Source organism: Osmerus mordax, chromosome 21, assembly GCF_038355195.1.
Source record: "Osmerus mordax isolate fOsmMor3 chromosome 21, fOsmMor3.pri, whole genome shotgun sequence".
NCBI lineage: Eukaryota > Metazoa > Chordata > Actinopteri > Osmeriformes > Osmeridae > Osmerus > Osmerus mordax.
Genome location: NC_090070.1, coordinates 8560600 through 8568398, shown reverse-complemented (window position 1 = coordinate 8568398; position 7799 = coordinate 8560600). Strand labels below are relative to the sequence as shown.

The following is a 7799-nucleotide window of genomic DNA, read 5'->3' as shown; positions in this document are numbered from 1 at the left end:
TAATTGACAAGACTAATGATACGTTAGAACACATTCCGCCGTTTAGATGACTCAACAAAACTTAACACGAAACACGTGTGCATTGATGTTCATAAGCTCATTTTCTGGACAACAACGACCCCGTAAATAAAGCGTGTTCGGTCTGCCGGGAACATCAGGTGTTATTTTAATGAAGGCAGGGAATCATTAATGCTAGAAGGCTCCGCATCACAGTAAGTCCATGTGACACGGCCCGCTCTCTTCTGTATGTTGGGGGGGGAGGGAGGGGGGGTGCGTGGGGGGGGTGGGTAGTTCAACAGTGACGTCATCTGCCCCGAAACGCATCGCGGAACAGTATTTATATCTGAACTCCGACACACTACGATGACGTCGTTCTAGCAAGCGGCGTTCAGGCGGTACGTTGTTCTTTTTTTTTTTTATTATGACGAAGTCGAATTCTTAGCCACGGGCGGCAAGCCTAATCTGATAGGATCTGGGACCGGGACGAGAGACAAATTGAGCATAATAAATCAGAAGTCACTTCCTCTTTGTGGGAAGCTGAAAATGAGGCCAGTCAGAAAGCAGTCTCACATACTTTCAGGGAAGTTTCAGAGCTAATTCAGAGAACCTGACTTAAGTCTCCACAAATCCTTCAAAACTAAGCAGGGAGCTTTTGTGCAGTGCTCTTAATATGCGGAAACCATAAGGTGAGAAATACTCGCTTTCAGGGTGGATAAATCCGTTCGCTGGAACGATGAGTTTAAGAGCAGGGAGCAGGGGTAAAAACTTAAGATGATACTCATCTGGAGCAAATGCTAATTTGGTATCTGTAAGAGGGAGGGTTAGTACCAGAGGGTTTTACTGAACGCGGGCCAAACGCTGTATGATTCACACCCGGAGAATCTGGACGAGCTGTGAGGAACCATTGTTGCAGAGAAATAAAGAGAAGTATTGACTCTCCTCATCTGTTCGCTGTCTATGGGGACCTGTCTCTGTGGGAGAGAAGGAGGATGGATGATAGCCTGCACACTGTTAATAACCTTGTGAGAGGCCGTCTCTAATCCAAAGTCTAGAGACCCCTAGTGACATGTTCATGCTAGGACAATTGTATTGCATTTCCAAAAGGAAGGAACGTTGACATCCAATGTGTCTTCTATGGGATTATAGGGTCAGGTCAAACGTAGTCCGACAGTGCCCCCCGGCCCTACCCAGTCAGGGGGGGCTGTGGGCAATATGATGTCAAAGTCAGTTACTTCTTCTTATTGGCTGTGCTCAGTGTGTTTCCTCTGGTGTCTACTAAACACTCACGTTCACCAACAAGACTTGACAAAACCCTTTAAGAAAACACACAAATACTGTGATGGGTGGAACAAGTCATTGATAACACACAATTTAGGTTGGGCGCCATTTTCAGCCACAGTAGCAACTGAATACGAAACGAAAGGAAATCACTTGTCGTGACGAGAGTCAAATAGACCATACAATCCCTTATTCGATCTCTTAAAAAGTACGAAATATCAGTTTCGACTGAATTTCGAGAGACTTGCGTTCCAAAAGCACCACTCTCCGCTCCAGAGTGCGACATCAACATTGAATTGAGGTCACTATCAAAGTTGGAAAGAGTAACAAATTCAGAACTGCCTCGAGAGCGACGTGATTGGCCACAAAAGAGCCTATTCAGCGTGAGGACAAGACATGTTTTAAAGCGACCACAGCATTAAGGGGAGAGTGCAGTACAGTGTTGACTGAGTTTCCTCATGCGTGGGGAAAAGAGAGAGATAAATGGGGGGGGGAGTGCGGTTCAGAGAGAGGGAGAGAGAAAGAGAGAAGGGGAGAGAGTGAGCTGAAGAGGGAAAGAGAGAGGAACATAAAGATAGTGAGAGAGACAGACAGAGAGAGAGAAGCACTCTGGGCTTCACCTCATGCAGGGTTGTTACTCGAAAATACCCAGCATGCACCCCTCTAGTCTATTAGAGACCATGGGAGCCACACACACAAAAAAGACGACGTCCCTCTGCTTTGTGGACATTCCTCAAGCACAGAATATCGCTGGATATAGAGGACAAGACAACCATAGTTGTCAACCATAGTTGCCCCTTGGTTATTTGCAATAACCAAGGGGCCTAACTAGATCTCTGGCAGGAGAGGAGGTCAAAGGTGTCTCCCCACCCCTAGTGCGGCATGCACATCCATATCCAACACACCTTTTAGGCACAACTGACACTTCCTGTTACCACACTGTATTAGGACATTTTAAGACACATTGCACTCAAAGGAGATAGAAAGGTAAGGAGAGAGAGGGATGGAAGGAGAGAGAGAGAGGCAGTGATAACTCCTGATAAGGACGACCCTGTAGACAGATGCAGCCACAGGGTGGTGGGGAAGACCAAAAGGCCATATCTCCCTAATAGGTCATGAGACATGACTGAACTTGTAAGAGGTATGTGGGTGAGTGTGTGTGAGTGTGTGTGTGTGTGTGTGTGTGTGTGTGTGTGTGGGGGGGGGGGGTTGTTGGTGTGTGTTTGTGGGTTGGTGTGGCCGTGTCAGCGTATGTCTGTGAGTAGGCTAAAGTGATTATTGAGAAATGATTGGGCTTTTGGATGATTATCAAGCCTGTATCCCCAACACTAATGCTGAGTAAGAGGCCTCAGCTTGTGTCCAATTCAGAATGTCCTGTGATCCACCGTGCTCCCTCGCCCAGAGAGAGGGAGTGATCCGCCGTGCTCCCTCGCCCAGAGAGAGGGAGTCGGAGCAGGGAGAGCAGATGGGTTCTGGGCCATGCCAGGGGTGGTCATATGCACACACACACACACACGTACATGCGTGCAAAACGCATCCGAGAGCGCATGTGTCCGGAAATATACACACACACGCACTTTAGCACAAGCATGAACATACACACACCCACACAAACTGTGTGTACGGTGTGTATTAATAGATTAAGCCTGGGGGTGCAAGCACATCCACATAGAGGATAGAAGGGACAGACGATAATGCATAATGAGATTGCCCTTAATGGATACAAAAACTAGGGGCTTTCCCCAAGGACACTACACTCTTGCACAATTAAGTAAAAAAAAAAAAAGAAAAGGAGACTAGAGTTACCGAATAAACTGATTTTAAGAGTCCTTTCCACGACAGTACACATTAATTATTGTATCTAGTTCTATAGGTATTTTTAACATTAGAGAAACATGTGGAGAGAGGTTGATAATAGTCATGGAGGGTAGCAGAATAAGCAGAAAGCACCAAATACGCCAATACATATCAAGTGAGGATATCAAAACTTAAAATAATTTTTTTAAATAAAAAACTGTTCAACATAGCACTTGGTTATGTAAAAATAAATAAAAAATAAATAAAAAGTACAATATATGAAAACCCATGGTGGGTAGTTTTATGTAACACGTTTTTTAATAATAATAATACGGACATACCTGAATTTGCCGTCTTCTTCATGCTATAGTCAGTGATGATTAGCTAGAGACCTGGACAAAGTATTGAAGTTTGAAAAAGATCCCTTCTCCTTAGATATGCTTGTTGAGATAATACTGGTTCCTGATGCGTCTCCTCAGTTGGCGAGTCCGTGCGCTTGTGCGTTGCCGCTTGATGGACCAACTCTACACTTACTAAGTGTTTTAGGTCGTGTTTCTTGATATATTGCTAGGAGCCTGATGTACACTTCGTGGGAACGCTTCAAAAGATACCACACGAGCGTGTAGAGGGAATCTCGAGCGCACGAGTGGCAGGGTCGACGTAAGCGCCTTTTACGCACGTCCCATTAGATCCTTAGCGTGCTGTATTCCTTGCATGAACCCCCCCCCCCCCCCCCCCCCCGCCCCTTCCCAGTGCGTAGTCACACGGTGACGGTTAAAGTGGGTTTTTATTTGAGCATAAGGCGTCATTGATGAGCGCTGACATGTGAAGCATGCACGTTAGATGTGTTGCCAGTAGCCTGAATGCTCATTCTTAACGCCGAACGTGACAGCTTGAAGCTAATTGTTTTATGCATTATGAATTCCCTTTATTTCCAACAAAGAGCGAGCTCTTAAATAGACATGCTCACCAACCAACATGCACTGTTCTAGACACTTATTCTGAGCACATTGATCTGTCCAGTAAGAGAATAAACATCCCATAAATGTATTGTTTGCAGTTAGACAATGCAATAGGCCACTCGTGAAGAGCTGAAGCCATCTCCGTACCAACAATGAAGCAAAGATCACATAGCTACAAAGTAACTTAATGTAACTTAAATGCCACAATGGGTAACAACAAACAAGACTTTGTTAATTGAGTAACGACCTACACATGCTACCTTCCTTTACAAACCTTCTCGCCGCCGCTGGCCCATTAATGCAGCTGCAATCTTTGTAACCGTTCACCTGCACCTGGCTCATTAAGGTCATGACTGAGTCTCTGCTGCGCCCTATTGGTCATAACGGTCATTATTATGAAGACCACTACAACCGTACTTCTGTGTTGTGTGGCAGTGGCGCTTGTCTAACATATCACTGTGCTATGATACATAACATAGCACTTGATTATGTAAAAAAATAAATAAAATAATAATAATTACAATACATGAAAAACCGTGGTGGGTAATTTTTATCTAACACATTCTCTTAACAATTGTTAAGACTCTTATCTGGCCTTGAAACATGTATATATATTTTAACATATTATGGTCAATTATAATATCTTATAATTGTATATAGTATAATAAATATTAGAATGCATATTTAGTAATACGCACAGTTCATTATTAGACAGACAGATAAGATAGAGAGTTAGGGATAGAGAGATTAGAGAGAGAGAGAGAGAGAGAGAGAGAGAGACAGACAGAGAGACAGAGAGAGAGAGAGAGAGAGAGACAGAGAGAGAGAGAGAGATATTGTTTCCTTTTTCAAATTAGCATGTGGACCATGCTCAGAATTAACAAAACATGGTCCACTAAACCAATCACCATGATGATGATACCCATTTACGGCCAAATGTATAAGAATTAGTACATGCAATCATGACATTATACAAGGACTCCAGGATTTAATAATATACAGTAAGTCAAGGTACTTAGAAAAAGGTGTGACTCAAAATGTATGGCGACCATTATGTTGCTTTTCTTCTTACAGAAACCTGCATCTTGCATTTAGCGCACCGAAACAAAATAATAATCATGAATTCTAAAGAGAGTGCCTTCTTGTACATTGCAGCTCACTAAAGGGAGCATGAACAATTTGTTTTAGAGATGTTTGTGTGGTTTGGGAAATAAATGATGCTGGTTTGTTGTAAGCCACTTCCCCTCACTGACCTAGTGGTAGAGCCTAACTGGTCTACATGTATATTTAATGCTGTTCATGTCATTAGCACCTTTATTTCAAGCTATGCAAGCTAAGTGTGCATATACATATGCCCACTTCCCCCTCCCAAACACATAAATACAGATATGGAAGTGGGCAAGCAAGCGCGGATACTTCCTAAATCTGACACTGCTATGACAGTTGAAACAGTTGTGTCTGAGATTCTTGCAAATACATTCTGCACCTACTAATTGTTTTTGCACTGTGGGTGTTTGTGTGCTGCACTGTCTTTATAGAATCGTTTAAATGTAGTTGCGATGGCATTCATGCACTGTGTCTGGTCAAATACAAACAGTTCCTTGGCACTGACTACTGAAATACTGTTAAATTGTGCGCTTCTGGGGATGTTAATTATCTGCTTTATGCACTGTTTGTGTGCTGCTTTGGATAAAATCATTTGCTAAATTAATCAAATGGAAATGCAATCACTGTAGTGGAGTGCAACTTCCAAGTATACTGAGATACAAATAGAGTCAGAATTATTGGTGCTTATTTTGGTAATTGGGGGTGAATAAAATATTTAGACAATTTAACTTTATGATGAAAACTTTATTGACCAGAGACAGTAACAAAAGACATCTGGAACTTTCTGCACTGCCAATCAACCAAGCTTACAAACAGTAGAAGAAGGCACTAATAATGCAGCTTAAAAGCATCTTATCAACCAAGAATATGTTAAGCCAAAACATTGAACAATCATCCATTCTATTGGATAACAGTAGATTTCACAGAAAGCTTCATAGCCACATGAGGATCTACTCTTTATGGTGCTAAAGCTTGAGGTGAAGGAGAAGGATTGTGTGGCGCAAAGTGGAAGACCGCAGTTTTACGTCGGCTCATGATGACTGTACACAATTGCACACACACACTCGCACACGCTCACGTAGGCCACTTAAGGCCATTTTTAGTGGTCGTGTTCGAGTTTCTCACTGATATGCTGGGCGGTTTCCGGCACAGGGGGTAAGTGGGCTGGCCTCTGAAGGAGTTCTCTTTGCATGTCCATGTACACCGAATCAAGGCAAACCGTCTGGGGGGGGCATCCAATGCTGCTGACAAACCCCTTCCACTGTGGAGCAGACATGCAATAAGGAATCGTTCAAAATAACCACTTGCGCCCTTGTGAAATCAAGGCTGTAGACTCTACCGGATCCAAGGGATCTTGGGTATTTGGGTGTAACACAAGCGATGCAGCTGAGACCAGCAAGTGGTCACGTACAGGGAAAGACACACATATATACATTCTTACCTGTCGTCCAAGACAAAGAATGACAGTGATGGCCCACAGCAGGACCGCAAAGGATGGAGAAGATCTGAAAATATGTTGATTGGTGATTGTCAGCGTTGGTGATTGTCAGCGACGAGGACCTGACAGTGGGACTGGACAGAAGCAGAGCAGAGGGCGCATCCTCGACTTTGAGCATCAACACCCTTGGTCCTGCAGTGAGGGGGAAGTCAACAGTGAGTGTACCACAGTGAGTGTACCACAGTGAGTATACCTCAGTGAGTGTACCTCAGTGAGGGTACCTCAGTGAGTGTACCTCAGTGAGTGTACCACAGTGAGGGTACCTCAGTGAGTGTACCTCAGTGAGTGTACCTCAGTGAGTGTACCTCAGTGAGTGTACCACCGTGAGTGTACCTCAGTGAGTGTACCACAGTGAGGGTACCTCAGTGAGTGTACCTCAGTGAGTGTACCTCAGTGAGTGTACCACAGTGAGTGTACCTCAGTGAGTGTACCACAGTGAGGGTACCTCAGTGAGGGTACCTCAGTGAGTGTACCTCAGTGAGTGTACCTCAGTGAGTGTACCTCAGTGAGTGTACCTCAGTGAGGGTACCACAGGCTTGGCCACATCAATGCCTGAACAGTTATCGCCTCACAAGCTGCTATTTTTCCACAGTCTGAGAAATCGAAACTTGTTTTTAACAACGACCCAACGGCAGAGAAGATTAGGAAGGCGTAGCACGACTGGAAGAACCGTGGACCTACTGTCAACCACAAGGATAGTGGAGCCAATGCCTTTGAAGTCTTCCAACTCTAACGTCTGTCTGTTGAATTTCTGGAAGGTGCAGAAGTAGGCCCCGCCGTCTTCCATTTGGACATCGCTGATGGTGATGGTCAGTTTGTTCAGGGTTCCATTCGCCTCCACTCTGTTGCTGTATTCCAGCCTAGGGGAAAAGTTGCTGGAGCGGTGATAGTACAACACTTCCACCGTCTTGTGCATGCCATAGTACAGGTACAGCCCCTGCGGCTCTGTCAGGGTTGTAGAACACCCCATCGTGAAGTGCTCCCCTACGTTCACGCGGACGATGGTATCCCTGGAGCGCTGGCGGCCGACCACGGCATCTGTTTTTTGATACATGCGTTATAAAAAATAAAATAAAAAAACCTTTACATTCATCATATCATTCATTTACAAAAATGACTCCGGGGATGAGGAGCCGTTTCGTGTTATGCTGTGTGAA

The 7799-nt window shown here is 44.4% G+C and overlaps 1 long non-coding RNA gene across 1 annotated transcript; it reads right to left on the bottom strand.

Moving 5' to 3' along the window:
* Positions 1-4797: 4797 nt before the first annotated feature.
* Positions 4798-6840, bottom strand: LOC136965469 (uncharacterized). Its single transcript, XR_010879294.1, has 2 exons — positions 6586-6840; positions 4798-6405 (listed from the first exon to the last, which is right to left on the bottom strand). It is a non-coding gene; the product is annotated as an uncharacterized lncRNA (long non-coding RNA).
* Between the last annotated feature and the right edge of the window lie 959 nt (positions 6841-7799).